General features: G+C 41.7%; 1 non-coding gene across 1 annotated transcript; it reads left to right on the top strand.

The window, feature by feature from the left end:
* Positions 1-15,857: 15,857 nt before the first annotated feature.
* LOC114404247 lies at positions 15,858-15,964 on the top strand. The gene has a single exon (XR_003664872.1). It is a non-coding gene; the product is annotated as a small nucleolar RNA R71 (small nucleolar RNA).
* The last annotated feature ends 1,657 nt before the right edge of the window (positions 15,965-17,621 follow it).

The raw sequence follows: 17,621 nt of genomic DNA, 5'->3' as shown, positions 1-17,621 counted from the left end.
ACCACTTGTCCGCAAAAATCACTAAAAAATGTTTTAAGGTCCAACGTCTTAAATGACCCCCTTTCAAGTAAAAAGAACCACTTGATTCGCCCCTTTTAAAAAGAACTGCGTAGGTCTGATTTCCTCTTCGATGGAGGGTACGTAGGAGCAAGAGCCCCGCTTTTGTTGACCTCAAAAATAAAAAAGAAATAAAATTTTAGATACATAATTTCGCACAATTCTAATCTAAGGCTATTGTCCTTTGGGACAAACGTGAGAGGTGCTAATACCTTCCTCAAACATAAATACAACTCCCGAATCTGGAATATTCTTCATGACTGGTTTCCTTTGGTTTTTCTAACATTTTCCTTTCAATAAACGTCGGTGGTGACTCCGCGCATTTCCCTCCTTTGGAAGACGCACCTGTGAGCCTCGCCTCGCTCACCCGCAAAAGGGTAGGTTGGGACAACCTAGAAAACTTAACAAAACTAAACTAGAAAACCCAACAAAATTAAAGAACAATCTCCCCCCACACTTAAACAACACATTGTCCTCAATGTAGCACAATCATAAGATCAAGAGCAATCAAAATAATCAATAAATTTGGACAAGTGCAATAAAAGTAAAGAAGGAGATAGAAAAAGAAAACTCCCTAAGTCATGGTGGAAGAGAAGTAGGGTGAAGTAAGGAGGTCTCCTCCACCACTACATCCACTAAGGAGGGATTTGTGAGGAATGGTTTCAGCCGGTGTCCATTGACCTTGATGCTCTTATCTGTGGATTCACTTTTGATCTTAACTGTACCATAAGGAAAAACATTAGTCACCACAAAAGGACCAATCCACTTTGACCTCAACTTACCACTCATGAGTCCGAGCCTAGAGTTATACAATAGAACTTTCTGTCCAACCACAAAGTCCTTCTTAGCTATCAAGCTGTCATGGAACTTCTTGGTCTTCTCCTTGTAGAATTTTGAATTCTTATAGGCTTCTAAACGGATCTCATCTAGCTCACTTAGTTGCAACTTCCTTTCCTCTCCAGCCTGATCAATAGAGAAGTTGCAGGTCTTTACAGCCCAGTAGGCTTTGTGTTCTATCTCTACAGGAAGATGACATGTCTTGCCAAAGACAACTCGATAAGGAGGCATTCCTATGGGTGCTTTGTAGGAAGTCCTATGCGCCCAAAGAGCATCATCCAGCCTGGTTCTCCAATCCTTTCTGTTTGGCTGCACAATCTTCTCCAAGATCCTTTTTATCTCCCTATTTGAAATCTCAGCCTGCCCATTAGTTTAGGGGTGGTAAGGTGTGGAAATTCTGTGCACGACCCCATACTTTCTGAGCAAGGCATACATGGATCTGTTACAAAAATGGGTGCCTTGATCACTAACGATGGCTTTAGGGACTCCAAACATGTAAAACAAATTAGATCTAACAAAATCCACAGCAACCTTAGCATCGTTAGTTCTGGTTGGTTTGGCTTCCACCCATTTTGAAACATAATCAACAGCAAGGAGAATATAAACAAAACCAAAAGAGACAGGGAAAGGCCCCATAAAATCTATACCCCAGGCATCAAACACCTCACAGAATAACATGGGTTGTTGAGGCATTTGCTGTCTCCATGAAAGTGAGTCGCCTGCTCTCTGACAAGGCTCACAAGTGCTATAGATTCTCACGCATCCTTGAAGATGGTGGGCCAATAGAAACCGCAGTCAAGCACCTTGCGAGCTATCATCTGTATGCCAAGATGGCCACCTGGTGTGGAAGAATGATAGAATTGTAGGACCAAGTCGATCTCATGGTCTGGAATGCATCTCCTAATAACCTGGTCACTGCACAACTTCCACAAATAAGGGTCATCCTAAATATAATGCTTAGCATTGCTCTTAATTTTATCATTTTGAGCTTTAGATGCTAAGGGAGGAAAAACAGAAGCAACCAAATAATTCACAATATTAGCAAACCAAGGAGTGGGGAAGGAATTAGAAATACTATACAAAATGTACAAATGGTCATACAGAAAATCATTCCGAAAGGGTGAGTCCTCAGACGCACGCTCAATCATACTTAGGTTGTCAGCCATGAGGTTCTGTGCACCATTCCGATCATGGATTTCCAAATCAAACTCTTGGAGCCAAAGCATCCACCTGATCAATCTAGGCTTTGATTCAACCTTCTTCAACAGGTACTTCAGAGCTGCATAGTCAGTATAAACAATAACACAAGGACCAAGCAAATATGAACAAAATTTCTCAAGAGCAAAAACTATGGCTAATAGCTCCTTCTCTGCGGTAGTATAATTTGCTGGGGCAACATCCAAAGTTCTGGAAGCGTAGTAGATCACCCGAGGCAGCTTATCAATCTTTTGAGCTAGGACAACCTCCAATGCGTAATTGGATGTATCACGCATTAGCTCAAATGGGGCTGTCCAATCAGGTGCCTGAATGATAGGGGTGGTAGTCACCGCACGCTTGAGGAAATCAAAAGCCTCTTTGCATCGATCATCAAAATCAAACTCCACCTCTTTTTGTAGTAGATTGGATAGTGGAAGGGCCACTTTGCTAAAATCCTTGATAAAGCGCATATAAAACCCTGCATGACCAAGAAAAGAACGAACCTCTCGCATGCAAGAGGGGTAAGGAAATTGTGAAATAACATCTATTTTTGCAGGGTCTACCTCTATGCCCCTACTAGAAATGATATGTGTAACATCCTGGAAATTTCTACCCGGAATTTTTGGAAACGATGTATTTTGAATGATTATATATATAAGTATTATTCAGTGTATATGCATATATGTTCTTGGTTAGAGTAGGAATAGCGGGGGCAAGATACGCGGGTTAGACTAATTAAGGAAGAGAAATCTATAACTGGGAGGTTATGAGTTAATTCCTAATTAATTAGTTAAAAATCATCGTTTTGCGTGCAACTTAGAATTTAACGAAACCAACCTCTGAACCACGCTCGGGGTTTTATTCTGAGCGTTTTGATATATATATTGCTTGCTTTCGAAAACTGGCCCCGACGGACGTAGAGAAACGCGAGAAACTGGAATCAGAGAAACGACACGCAAACCGAGGCAGGATTTTAGCATTTCAAAGGTCAGATTTTTCTCACTTTTGTGGCTGAGTGTGGGTCACAGTAAAAAGGGAAAGTGGGCCCTTCTTGCTCCTGGCAGTCAACAGATAAAAGGAAAACAAGACCACAAAGCAAGGAGGCTTGTGGTGGCTGGCCAGCTGTGAATTTTGTGTAATATGTGGATTGTGGCCTCTGGTAATCGATTACCAAGGGTGGGTAATCGATTACAAGGCTTAAAATTGAAGACAGGAGGCTAAGATGGTCTCTGGTAATCGATTACCAAGGGGTGTAATCGATTACCAGGCTTGAAAACGAGGTCAGGAAGCTAGGGAAGCCTCTGGTAATCGATTACCAAGGGGTGTAATCGATTACCAGGCTTAAAAAGGGGACTGGGAGATGGTGGAAGCCTCTGGTAATCGATTACCAGCCTGTGTAATCGATTACACAGAGGAAAGGGTCACTGGTAATCGATTACCAGGCATGTGTAATCGATTACACAGTGCATTATTGCATATTTCATGTCCTGAGGCTGTGTAATTCAAGTTTAGCCTCTGGTAATTGATTACCAAGGCTGTGTAATCGATTACCAGAGATGGAACGCCTTAAAATACCCCTTTTACTTGCATGTAGTGGTTATGAGACAAATTGTGTGTAGCGCAGTTAGATTCTTGTGAAAGAGTCTACCCCTTTCTCTTCTTTCTTGTAGATCGTGATGGCGGCGCAGCTAATCCGTGATCGAGTAGAGATGGAGTGCCTAGAGGGAGCTTGGGAGACCCTCGAAGGCAACACGAGGTGCCGATTTCGGGGCACCATTCGATTCACGGCTACTTCTTTGGTGCATCCAGATGAACCTGCACGGACGCTTCAGCGCACGGTGGAGTGGACAGCTCCTTGGATTAGTTTTGTGTATTTTTGAGGGTGGGTGTATCTAGGACTGACTGTTAGGTTTACTCTTTTGTTTTATATGGGTAGACTTGATGTATAGGAATTTGATTATTGTATACATGTGGCTGAAGCCACCACTATGGACACCTTTGCTCTGGATGACACTATATATTTTGTAAAACTCCCATATTTTGGACAGCTTTAAATGATGAATGCATTTATAATCGATCTTGTTATTTGAAAAGAAAGCATTAGCAACTTTATTTGTAAAAGAGTTTATCGACCGTATTTTATTCTTTTATTTTCATGTGACGACCTAAAGTAATGGCTGGTACATTCTTCCTTTTGAAACAGCAAAATAATTTAGAGAATTATGAGCGGTAAGAAAGAAATGACTCCGAATAGAGTTGTGAACTGGCCATTCAGGACTTTATAGTGAGGATTTTCCTTCTAAACCTAGTTATGGTGAAAAGAGAAAGAAATGAAAAAGAAAAAGAAGAAAAAAAAATTTACCATGGTTTTTGTTATTTAAATTATTTCTATTAGACCAGTCATTAATTTAGGGACGCCACAAATGGTGGTATCAGAGCAAAAGTTGGATTCTAGTGAACCTGTTATGGTCTTGCTGTGTGAATGCTGTGTATCTCTGAAACTTGGGAGTAGGTTTCGGGGAGTGACGTTAAGTCACACATTGTGTGTATTTCTGCCTTCTTGTCTTGAGCATGGATGTGTGACTGATTCGTAGGATTGTTGTGTGTATAAATATGTATAAGAGAAGGATGTTGTTATAACTGTCATAGCCTGTGTGGTACGCTCTCTCTTTAGGATTTCTTGGGTGCTAATAGTTTCCCTACAGGATAGGTATGGCAGGACGTGGTAGGGATCAGAACCGTGATGTCCTTGACCGCATCACCGCTGTGCTGGAAACTCTAGTGTAGGAACGTGATGTGGAGCCGGCGGAGTATCGGGGACTCATGGCTTTCCGTAAGAACCACCCGCCAAATTTCAGTGGAGACTATGATCCGGAAGGTGCTAGGTTGTGGTTAGCTGAGACGGAAAAGATTTTCGAGGCGATGGGTTGCCTTGAGGAGCATAAGGTCCTTTATGCAACTTTTATGCTCCAAGGGGAGGCCGAGAATTGGTGGAAGTTCGTGAAGCCTTCATTTGTTGCACCTGGAGGCGTGATTCCTTGGAATGCCTTCAAGGACAAATTCCTGGAGAATTACTTTCCACGAGATCTCAGGAAGAGGAAGGCGAGGGAATTTCTGGATTTGAAGCAAGGAAACATGTCTGTTGGGGAGTACACGGCTAAGTTTAATGAGCTTCTGCAGTATTGGCCTCAATACCAAGATGCTCGGAATGAGGAAGATTTATGTGCTCAGTTTGAGAATGGGCTTCGATTGGAGATCCAACAGGCGGTTAGTTATATGCAGATCACGGATTTTAATCAGCTAGTGACAAAGTGCATAATTTTTGAAGATAAGATGAAGGAGAGGCAAGCTAGAGGAGTTGGAGGACCTCAGAGGAACCATCCTTTTAGAGGAAATGGTAACAAGAGGATGAAGCCGTATGCTAGCAACAAGGGGAAGCAACCTATGGCTACCTCCAACATGAGCCAGTCAAGGGGGACTGGAGTACAGTGTTTTCAGTGTGGAGGACCGCATCTTAAGAGGAATTGCCCACAGCTCCAGCAGACACAGGAGAACCGTTGTTATGTTTGTGGCAAGGTGGGCCATTATGCTTGGGAATGTAGGGTGACAGGGAGACCGACGGTAACAGCCAATTCTAACACCGTCAATCGTGGACCCACTAATTCCACAAGGAGCGGTAATGTTAGCAACAACAACATTAGTGGTGGAAGACCAAAAGTACCCTCTCGGGTGTTTGCTATGAGTGGTTCAGAAGCGGCTGCCTCCGACGATTTGATACGGGGTAAGTGTTTGATTGCTGATAAACTACTAGATGTACTTTATGATTCAGGTGCCACGCATTCTTTCATATCTCATGCATGTGTGGAGAGGTTGGGGTTATGTGCGACGGAGTTACCATATGATATGGTGGTGTCTACTCCGACAAGCGAGCCTGTAACCACCTCTCGGGTGTGTTTGAAGTGTTCTATAATTGTTGAGGGTCGATCTTTTATGGCGGACTTGATTTGCCTACCTTTAGCTCATCTAGATGTGATCTTGGGGATGGATTGGTTATCTACTAACCATATCTTTCTAGACTGCAAGGAGAAAATGCTAGTGTTTGGTGGGGATGTAGTCCCAAGTGAATCTTTGAAAGGGGATGCGGCCAACGAAGGAACGGGTGATGTTCGAACTTACATGGTGTTGTTCTCTATGTATGTGGAAGAGGACGCTGAAGTTAGTTGTATACCGGTGGTGTCAGAATTTCCAGAAGTTTTTCCGGATGATGTTTGTGAATTGCCACCTGAGAGAGAAGTGGAATTCATTATTGACTTGGTGCCTGGGGCGAATCCAGTGTCGATTGCGCCTTATAGAATGTCTCCGGTAGAACTAGCAGAGGTGAAGGCACAAGTGCAGGATCTCTTGAGCAAACAATTTGTTCGTCCAAGCGCATCACCGTGGGGAGCGCCGGTCTTGTTGGTTAAAAAGAAGGATGGAAGTATGAGGATGTGTGTAGACTACCGGCAGTTAAACAAGGTCACTATCAAGAACAAATATCCTCTACCAAGGATAGATGATTTGATTGACCAATTGAGGGGAGCGACGGTATTTTCGAAGATAGATTTGCGATCGGGGTATCATCAAATTCGAGTTAAGAAGGAAGATATCCCAAAGACTGCGTTTCGGACTCGGTATGGGCACTACGAGTATTTAGTCATGCCATTTGGAGTGACTAATGCTCCTGCCATCTTCATGGACTATATGAACCGTATATTCCATGATTACTTGGATCAGTTCGTGGTTGTGTTCATTGATGATATCCTAGTGTATTCGAGGAATAAGGAGGAGCATGAGAAGCACTTGAGGATTGTGTTGCATATCCTGAGGGATAGGAAGTTGTTCGCCAAATTGTCGAAATGTGAATTTTGGTTGGAGAAAGTGCAGTTCTTGGGGCACATGATTTCTAAGGACGGGGTTGCGGTGGACCCGAACAAGGTGGAGTCGGTTATGGAGTGGCAACAACCAACAACTCCAACAGAGGTTCGAAGCTTCTTGGGGTTGGCAGGCTATTATAGAAAGTTCATTGAGGGATTTTCTAAATTGGCATTGCCTCTAACTAAGTTGACTCGTAAGAATGAGAAGTTTGTCTGGAATGAGAAGTGTGATCAAAGTTTCCAAGAGTTGAAGAGGTGGTTGACGACAGCTCCAGTGTTAATTTTGCCCGACCCTAAGAGAACATTTGAAGTGTATTGCGATGCAAGCGGGCAAGGCTTGGGGTGTGTGTTGATGCAAGAGGGAAGAGTAGTGGCGTATGCTTCACGTCAATTATGTCCTCATGAAGTTAACTATCCGACTCATGACTTGGAACTAGCAGCGGTGGTCTTTGCCTTAAAGATTTGGAGGCATTATTTGTACGGTACTCGTTTCGAAGTTTTCAATGACCACAAGAGTCTCAAGTACTTGTTCGATCAGAAGGAGCTCAATATGAGGCAACGAAGATGGATGGAGTTCCTTAAGGATTATGATTTTGGTCTTTCCTACCACCCAGGAAAGGCTAATGTAGTAGCCGATGCGCTAAGCCGGAAATCCTTACATGTTGCGACTATGATGAGTTTGGAGCAGAGATTGATAGAGGAGTTCCGAGATTTGAATCTAGCAATCGAGATGCGACCAAAGAGCTTATTTGTGGGAGCGTTGTAGATTACCAATGAATTCGTAGATCACATACGCAAGGCTCAAGAGGATGATCCGTTTTTGCAAGGCAAGGTGTTAGATGTAATGGGGGATAAGGATGTGGAGTTTGAGAAGGACACAACCGGGTTAATTAGATTCAAGGGGAGGATATGTGTGCCATCTTTAGATGATTTGAGAGTAAAGATCTTGGAAGAAGCTCATAAAAGTCGTCTTAGTTTCCATCCTGGAATGACTAAGATGTACCAAGATTTGAAGAGAAGTTTTTGGTGGCATGGCATGAAGAAAGATGTAGCTGAATATGTAGCAAGATGTTTGACATGCCAAAAGGCTAAGGTTGAGCACCAGCGACCATCGGGAGAATTGAAGCCATTGGAGATTCCGGAATGGAAATGGGAGAGCATATCTATGGATTTTGTATCTAGTTTACCCAAGACTAGTCGTGGACATGATGCTGTGTGGGTCATAGTAGATCGACTCACCAAATCTGCTCATTTTATTCCGGTGAATATGAAGTATAGAATGGAGAAACTCGTGGAGTTGTACATCAAGGAAGTAGTAAGGTTGCATGGAATTCCTTCTAGTATTGTATCTGACAGGGATCTGAGGTTCACTTCGCGATTTTGGACGAGTCTACATGAAGCCTTGGGGACAAAGCTGAAGCTTAGTTCAGCTTATCATCCTCAAACAGATGGTCAGACCGAACGAACCATTCAGACTCTAGAGGATCTACTTCGGGCGTGTATTATAGAGCAACAAGGTAGCTGGATGGATTGTTTGCCATTGATTGAGTTTACTTACAACAATAGCTACCAAGCCAGTATTGGTATGGCTCCTTTTGAAGCTTTATATGGACGAAAGTGCAAAACTCCTATTTGTTGGTATGATGATGGAGAAGCAGTACTTCTTGGACCGGAAATGCTACAACAGATTAACGAACAAGTGAAGTTGATTCGAGAGAAGATAAAAGCATCTCAGGATAGGCAGAAGAGCTATTATGATAGAAGGAGGAAACCACTAGATTTTCAGGAAGGAGAACATGTGTTTTTGAAGGTTTCTCCCGTAGCCGGAGTCGGAAGAGCTCTTAAGGCTAGGAAGTTGACACCCAAGTATCTAGGTCCATATCAGATTTTGAAGAAGATTGGGCCTGTAGCTTATCATATCGCCTTACCTCCGAGTTTATCGAATTTGCATCCTGTGTTCCATGTCTCTCAACTGAGACGGTACAACCCAGATCCATCACATATACTTGCAGTGGACGAGGTACAGGTGAAGGATAACCTCACCTATAGAGCACAACCTCAGAAGATCACTGACCGAAGGATGAAGTCGTTGAGAGGAAAGGAGATCGCGTTGGTGAAGGTGCAGTGGGGAACCGATGAGGGTGATTCTACATGGGAGTTGGAGGATAGGATGAGAGAATTGTACCCAAGTTTGTTCATAGAGTAGTTAATTTCGGGGACGAAATTCCTAAAAGGGTGGGAGTATTGTAACATCCTGGAAATTTCTACCCGGAATTTTTGGAAACGATGTATTTTGAATGATTATATATATAAGTATTATTCAGTGTATATGCATATATGTTCTTGGATAGAGTAGGAATAGCGGGGGCAAGATACGCGGGTTAGACTAATTAAGGAAGAGAAATCTATAACTGGGAGGTTATGAGTTAATTCCTAATTAATTAGTTAAAAATCATCGTTTTGCGTGCGACTTAGAATTTAACGAAACCAACCTCTGAACGACGCTCGGGGTTTTATTCTGAGCGTTTTGATATATATATTGCTTGCTTTCGAAAACTGGCCCCGACGGACGCAGAGAAACGCGAGAAACTGGAATCAGAGAAACGACATGCAAACCGAGGCAGGATTTTAGCGTTTCAAAGGTCAGATTTTTCTCACTTTTGTGGCTGAGTGTGGGTCACAGTAAAAAGGGAAAGTGGGCCCTTCTTGCTCCACTCAAATAGGGACATGTGGCAGAGCTTGAATAAATAAAAAAAAAAAAAAGAGAAAACCCTTTCTTTTAAAACCAAAAAGCAACTCTCTCTCTCTTCACTCAGCCCCACAAAATTTCAGACATCTCTCTCTCTCTCACGCAGCCTTCTTCTTCTTTTCTCCCATCCACCATTGTTGCCCAACAAAGCTTCAACCTTTGGTGCTCATTTCTGCTCCAAATCGCGAAAGGAGAGCATTTTCAGAGTCGTGAAGTGCGTGGCTACGAGTGGGACTTCGAAAATTCAGGTTTGGGTGGACTTCTTTCTCTCTTAAATTTCGTGGGTATGGGGTTTTGGGAGATATGATGGGTGGTTTTGTTAGTTTTCTGCTGTGTGATGATTATTTGTGAAGGAACTTGTTGAAAGCTTGTTGAAATTGCCATGTTTGGATGAGTTAGACATACCCATTCTGTTTTAGGGTTTTGTGGTGATGTTTATATGCTGAAATTGCCTATGGAAACTGTTAGAGATGAAGGGTAGAGTTAACCTAGGGTTAGAAAGTGAGAATGTGATGTTGTGAGTGGAAAAAGAGTGAGGCTTTGAGAGTTGGAAGGCTAAGTCTGAATTCTGTGGTAAATGGAGGTTAAAATGAGTTAATCCTAGCTTGAAATGTCATTTAGAACATGTGAGAAAGGTTAGGCTGTGCTAGAGGGAAAAACAAATGACCAAAGTGAACAAAGAGCCATTTCTAGGGCAAAATTGGGTGTTGAAGAGTCAAATTTTGATTCGGTGGAATTTTAGGTGTAAATCCAGTTTGGGCAAGTTTAGATTGATGTTATGGACTGGTGTGAGGTGAGAGTTTGCCTCAAATTTACCTCATTCTAAATTTCACTTTTCAAACCTAGAAAACCCATTGAATGGAGGGGTGTTGGACACCTAGATTCTGTGTTGTTGTGCTTTACAGCTTGATTTTGGTTTAGACATGATTGATACATGATTTGGGACTTGTAGGATTTGATTTGGGCAAGATTGGATGAGAGGAAGTGGGATTTTCAAAATCTGCACTTATGCAGAATTTTGCTGTCAAATAGGTGCAGCAGGATTTTAGCTTGGTGCAGAAAATGCTTGTGTGTGGTTGGCTGTGGAAAGAGTAGTGCAGAATGAGTTCTGGATGTTTGCTAGTAGATCCCAACGGTCACAATGTAGGCTTATGCACTATAGACTTCCAGTAAAATTTTGGAGTCGATCCAACGGTTAACGAATTGGATCGAAGGAATTGTTACTGTGGTCTTTAAGTGAGAAAAGCTGTGATTTTGGTTGATGTGTTGAGCAGAGTTTCTGCCTTTTCTCTATTTTGCTTGGCTGTGATAGCTTGTGCTGTTTGAATGTTGTTTTGCTTGGATGTTGCGGAAGCTTGGGAGGATTGATGGGGACCCGGTGTTGAGAGAAACGAGGATATGGGCTACGTGGGAGTACGTGAGCTCAGTTGGAGGTGGGCAACAGGGGATGGTGGGTTTATGCGCGCATTGTGGATGTGGAAAACTTGTTGTGCACCATCGCCCGACCGCCACCTAGTACCACATGTGATGGGTACCCCATAATCCTACAAGCTTGAGATGAGGAAGTGTTGAAGGGTGAAACTTCCTGCTTTTATTGTTGACCACAGAGTAGTACCTTGAGATATGTCGCGGGGGTCAGGAGACCTTGGGGACGTTAGGTGGGGTGCTATTGCCAAAAACCAAGCTTGACCAATCCCGACCCAACCCGGGCATAGTCGGTCAGTGAGAACCTGCGATGTACCTAAGCAGGCGAGCTCCTGGCAGTCAACAGATAAAAGGAAAACAAGACCACAAAGCAAGGAGGCTTGTGGTGGCTGGCCAGTTGTGAATTTTGTGTAATATGTGGATTGTGGCCTCTGGTAATCGATTACCAAGGGTGGGTAATCGATTACAAGGCTTAAAATTGAAGACAGGAGGCTAAGATGGTCTCTGGTAATCGATTACCAAGGGGTGTAATCGATTACCAGGCTTGAAAACGAGGTCAGGAAGCTAGGGAAGCCTCTGGTAATCGATTACCAAGGGGTGTAATCGATTACCAGGCTTAAAAAGGGAACTGGGAGATGGTGGAAGCCTCTGGTAATCGATTACCAGCCTGTGTAATCGATTACACAGAGGAAAGGGTCACTGGTAATCGATTACCAGGCATGTGTAATCGATTACACAGTGCATTATTGCATATTTCATGTCCTGAGGCTGTGTAATTCAAGTTTAGCCTCTGGTAATTGATTACCAAGGCTGTGTAATCGATTACCAGAGATGGAACGCCTTAAAATACCCCTTTTACTTGCATGTAGTGGTTATGAGACAAATTGTGTGTAGCGCAATTAGATTCTTGTGAAAGAGTCTACCCCTTTCTCTTCTTTCTTGTAGATCGTGATGGCGGCGCAGCTAATCCGTGATCGAGTAGAGATGGAGTGCCTAGAGGGAGCTTGGGAGACCCTCGAAGGCAACACGAGGTGCCGATTTCGGGGCACCATTCGATTCACGGCTACTTCTTTGGTGCATCCAGATGAACCTGCACGGACGCTTCAGCGCACGGTGGAGTGGACAGCTCCTTGGATTAGTTTTGTGTATTTTTTAGGGTGGGTGTATCTAGGACTGACTGTTAGGTTTACTCTTTTGTTTTATATGGGTAGACTTGATGTATAGGAATTTGATTATTGTATACATGTGGCTGAAGCCACCACTATGGACACCTTTGCTCTGGATGACACTATATATTTTGTAAAACTCCCATATTTTGGACAGCTTTAAATGATGAATGCATTTATAGTCGATCTTGTTATTTGAAAAGAAAGCATTAGCAACTTTATTTGTAAAAGAGTTTATCGACCGTATTTTATTCTTTTATTTTCATGTGACGACCTAAAGTAATGGCTGGTACATTCTTCCTTTTGAAACAGCAAAATAATTTAGAGAATTATGAGCGGTAAGAAAGAAATGACTCCGAATAGAGTTGTGAACTGGCCATTCAGGACTTTATAGTGAGGATTTTCCTTCTAAACCTAGTTATGGTGAAAAGAGAAAGAAATGAAAAAGAAAAAGAAGAAAAAAAAATTTACCATGGTTTTTGTTATTTAAATTATTTCTATTAGACCAGTCATTAATTTAGGGACGCCACAATATGCCCTAAAACTATACCTTGTTCTACCATGAAGTGACATTTTTCAAAATTCAGCATAAGGTTAGTTTCAATGCATCTACTAAGAACTCTATCCAGACTATCCAAACATGTGTCAAAAGAGGATCCATAAACAGTAAAATCATCCATAAACATCTTTATACAACTCTTTAAAAAGTCACTGAAAATGCTAAGCATACACCGCTGGAAAGTACTAGGGGTGTTGCATAGGCCAAAGGGCATCCTCCTATAGGCAAAAGTGCCAAAGGGGCAGGTGAATATAGTCTTTTCTTGATCCTCAGGAGCAATATGAATTTGTAAATAACCAGAAAAACCATCAAGAAAACATTAATGAGACTTACCTGCCAAGTGCTCAAGCATTTGATCAATGAATGGCAGGGGAAAATGATCTTTTCTGGTCACCTGGTTCAGCCTCCTATAATCAATGCAGACTCGCCAGTTGTTCTGCACTCTTGTGGGAATAAGCTCATCCCTTTCATTCTTAATCACTGTGAGGCTTGTCTTCTTAGGGACCACTTGGACTGGACTCACCCACTGGCTGTTAGAAATGGGGTAGATGATTCCAGCTTGTAAGATCTGTGTCACTTCCTTTTTCATGAAATCTAGAATGACGGGGTTGAGTCGCCGCTGTGGCTGCCTCACTGGCTTAGCTCTATCCTCTAAAAGTATCCTATGCTTGCAGGTAGATGGGATAATACCAGGAATGTCTGCTATAGTCCATCCAATGGATTTCTTGTGCTTCTCGAGAACTAGCAACAACTTCTTCTCTTGCTCAGCAGGAAGGGAGGCAGAGATGATCACTGAAAATTTTTCCTTGTCCTCCAAGTAAGCATATTTGAGGGTTGCTGGTAAAGGATTCAACTCTGGTGTGGGTGGTAGCTGAACAGTGGGAGGAACCAGGGTAGGAGAAAAAGAAGAAGGTTCCTCAGCTTGTACCTCATAAAGCAAGTCAGAAGTGGATGTACTTCCTGCAACATGGTTAGTGCATTCTGACTCTAAAAAATCAACATCAAGAGGTACAACACCCAGAAAATCAGAACCAGACTCAAATTCAAATTCATTCTCAGCATAAAAATCAAATAGAGGATCAAATTCAAACTCAGATTCAGATTCAATGCTTAAGGAATGACAAGTATGCAGATCAGATAAAAATGGATGTTTCCTACCATGAAGAACAGAATCAAAATCAAACATATAATCATCAGCAATCTGATCAATTACCTCAGCATGAAAAACATAATGATCCTCAGATGGATGTTTCATGGCATCAAGAATGTTAAAATGAACAATAATATCACCAAATTCCATAGACAATGTGCCAGCATAAACATCTATCTTGGTTCGGGTTGTTTTCATAAATGGCCTGCCTAAAATAATTGGAACTGAACCATGGGAAAATCCTTCTTCCATATTAAGAACATAAAAATTAACAGGAAAAATAAGTTCACCAACCGAACCAGCACATCCTCTATGAAACCTGCAGGGTAAGCAACACTTCTATTTGCCAAATGAATCACCACATCTGTGGATTGCAAGGATCCAAGAGATAAATAATTGAAAATGGACAGAGGCATGACACTAACTGATGCTCCTACATCTAGCATGGCATTCTCAAATTTACTGTTCCTAATAATACAGGGTATACAGAAAGTACCTGGGTCCTTACATTTCTCAGGAAGGTGAGGAACAAATTTACCTATCAATGCTGACACATTTCTTCCCATGTTAATCCTTTCATTGCCTTTGAGCTTCCTTTTGTGGGTGCATAGCTCTTTTAGAAACTTGGCATATCTTGGAATCTACTTGATGGCATCTAGCAGAGGTATGTTCACCTCTACTTTCCTGAAGGTCTTCAAGATCTCTTTTTCCGCTTCTTCCATTTTTTTGTTTGGAATTGCTCTAGGTGGGAATGGAAGAGGGATAAGAGGCTGCTGTAAGTCATAATTACTTGACGAAGTTCCACCTGCATGAAAATTTTTGTTAGGAAGCTTTCTCTTTTGTGCAACTATCTCATCCTCTTTTCAGATGTAGAATGAAGCTTGACAGGTTCAGGTGCAGGTGCTGCTACTGGTGGAGGCACTTGAATTTGGTTGCTAGACCTCAAGGTGATGGCACTCACATTTTTCGGATTCTGCACAGTTTATGAAGGCAATTTGTTAGAATTTTGGGACTGAGCTTGGTTTAACTGAGTAGCCATCTGCCCTATCTGATTTGACAGACTCTGAATGGAGGCTCTTGTCTCTTGCTGAAATTGCATATTCTGGATGGCCATTTGCCTCACTAACTCTTCTAAGGAAGGTTGAGGAGGAGCCTTAGCTGCTTTTTGTTTTTATTGTGACTGTTGCTGTTGTTGCTACATTGGAGGAGGAACATATGGCTTGCTTGGACCGGCAACATTCTGGAAAGGAGGGACAGGCTGTTGTTGTTGTTGTGGAGGACTTGCCCATCTCAGATTTGGATGATTCCTCCAACCTGGATTGTATCTATTGCTTGAAAGATCATAATTATTTTGTTGGTTTTGCTGCTGAGGGGGTCTATTATGAATGTTTGCAGCATAAGCTTCAGGTTGCTCATTGACTCCAGATTGCTGCAAAGAAGGACATAGATCTGTATGGTGATCTGCAGAAAACATAGATTACAGACTCTTGCAACAAGTGCAGATGCAAATTTCTAATTCATGGCAAGCTGAGTTACTAGGTTGACCAAGGCATCAATTTTTCCCTCAAGCTTTTTATTTTCAGTAGATGAAGATGAATCTGTGACCACCTCATGGACTCCTCTAAGGACAATAACATCATTTCTTTCGCTGAATTGTTGGGGGTTGGAAGCCATCTTCTCAATCAAATTCCTAGCCTCAATAGGGGTCATATCACCAAGAGCTCCACCACTGGTAGCATTAATCATACTCCTCTCCATGTTGCTAAGTCCCTCATAGAAATATTGAAGAAGGAGTTGCTCAAAAATCTGGTGGTGAGGACAGCTTGCACACAATTTCTTGAATCTTTCCCAGTACTCATACAAGCTCTCTCCACTAAGTTGCCTGATGCCTGAAATGTCTTTTCTGATGGCACTGGTCTTAGATGTAGGGAAGAATTTCTCCAAGAACACCCTCTTAAGGTCCTCCCAGCTGAAAATGGACCTGGGAGCAAGGTAGTATAGCCAATCTTTTGCTACTCCCTCCAGAGAATTAGGAAAAGCCTTTAGAAAGATATGATCTTCCTAGACATCAAGGGGATTCATGGTGGAACAAACAATATGGAACTCCTTAAGATGCTTATGAGGATCTTCACCTGCAAGACCATGAAACTTAGGCAGCAAATGTATCAGTCCAGTCTTGAGAACATATGGGACACCCTCATCAGGATATTGAATGCACAAGCTTTCATAAGTGAAATCAGGTGCAGCCATCTCCCTAAGATTCCTCTCACGAGGTGGAGGTTGATCCATGTTCTCAGTATGAAAATTAACAGCCGAATGCTCAAAATCAGAATATTCAGAATCACCAGCAACATAATGCTCAAAATGATCAGGATGCTCAAAATGCACAAAATGACCAGGATGCACACTATTCCTAACTAATCTATGAAAGTTTCTATCTATTTCAGGATAAAAGGGTTGTAAATCACCTGGATTGCCCCTAGTCATGCACTATATGCAGCAAATAATGTGTTTCTCAACAAGCACCTAACAAGGGGTTAAAACTACAACTATACTCAAAAGATATACAAATGAGCTGAAATTTTGTGAGCAACACTGTAAAATCATGAAAAGATAGCACAAAAATTTTCAGACAAAAATTCAAAGTCTAACTATGAAAAATTCCTAAGGAAAGTTTAGAAAAATAAGACAATAATACTAAAAAAATAAAAAGAACTTAGCAAACGGCTGATTTTTTGAGTTTGGGAGACCCCAATTGGCTATGAGAAATTTTCTTCTACCCCAAATGCATATATAATAATAGTCATTCTGATACCCGGAGCAAAAGTTATGGCCGTTTTAAGTTTTTCTAAAAACAAGTTCCCAAATTTTTGTTTGTCTTAAATTCAGCCACACCAAGTGCTCTTGGTTTTTTTCACACAAAATATGGATCAAAAGAAACTACCACAGAAAAAATCAGCCAAAAATAAAAACTCTAACTATCAAAACAAAAATCACCAATTAAATTACAAAATCAGTCGCTAGTTTAGTCGCTAAACACTGTTCACAGCATTACACAAAATCAATCGCAATTTTGTGAGCAACTGAAACAGGGAAGCGCTAGACAGGGGACACGACTGAAATGCAAAACAGAACACTACACAAAACCAAACAACACACACTCACACACTAAATAGCAGAGCTAGACTCAAAACAACTAAGCATTATTATGAACCTTTGGACCACTGCTCCCTGGCAACGGCGCCAAATTTGATCGAGGTTGTACTCGAATCAAATAAAAATTAAAAATGCAGTATCTAGGAAGTGATCCTAGATCGTCTCCCAACGAACAATGGTCAACCAAACATTCATAACAGATAGTAATAAAACAGTAACGAATTGGGGGGGGGGGTTGTTTGTTTTTGTTATTTAAACAACAAGAAAATTTTAATTAGAAAATAACATAATTAAAACATGTTATTTCCCCTTGATTCACAAGCAAGTCTCTTATCCTAGGTTACAAGAAATTATCCTTAATCAGTTCAACCACTTAATCCAACCCTAAATTAAATTTCTAAGCGAAAATTAA

This window comes from Glycine soja, chromosome 2, assembly GCF_004193775.1.
Source record: "Glycine soja cultivar W05 chromosome 2, ASM419377v2, whole genome shotgun sequence".
Taxonomy (NCBI): domain Eukaryota; kingdom Viridiplantae; phylum Streptophyta; class Magnoliopsida; order Fabales; family Fabaceae; genus Glycine; species Glycine soja.
The sequence above is the reverse complement of the archived record's forward strand: the minus strand, read 5'-3'. Positions and strand labels throughout refer to the sequence as shown.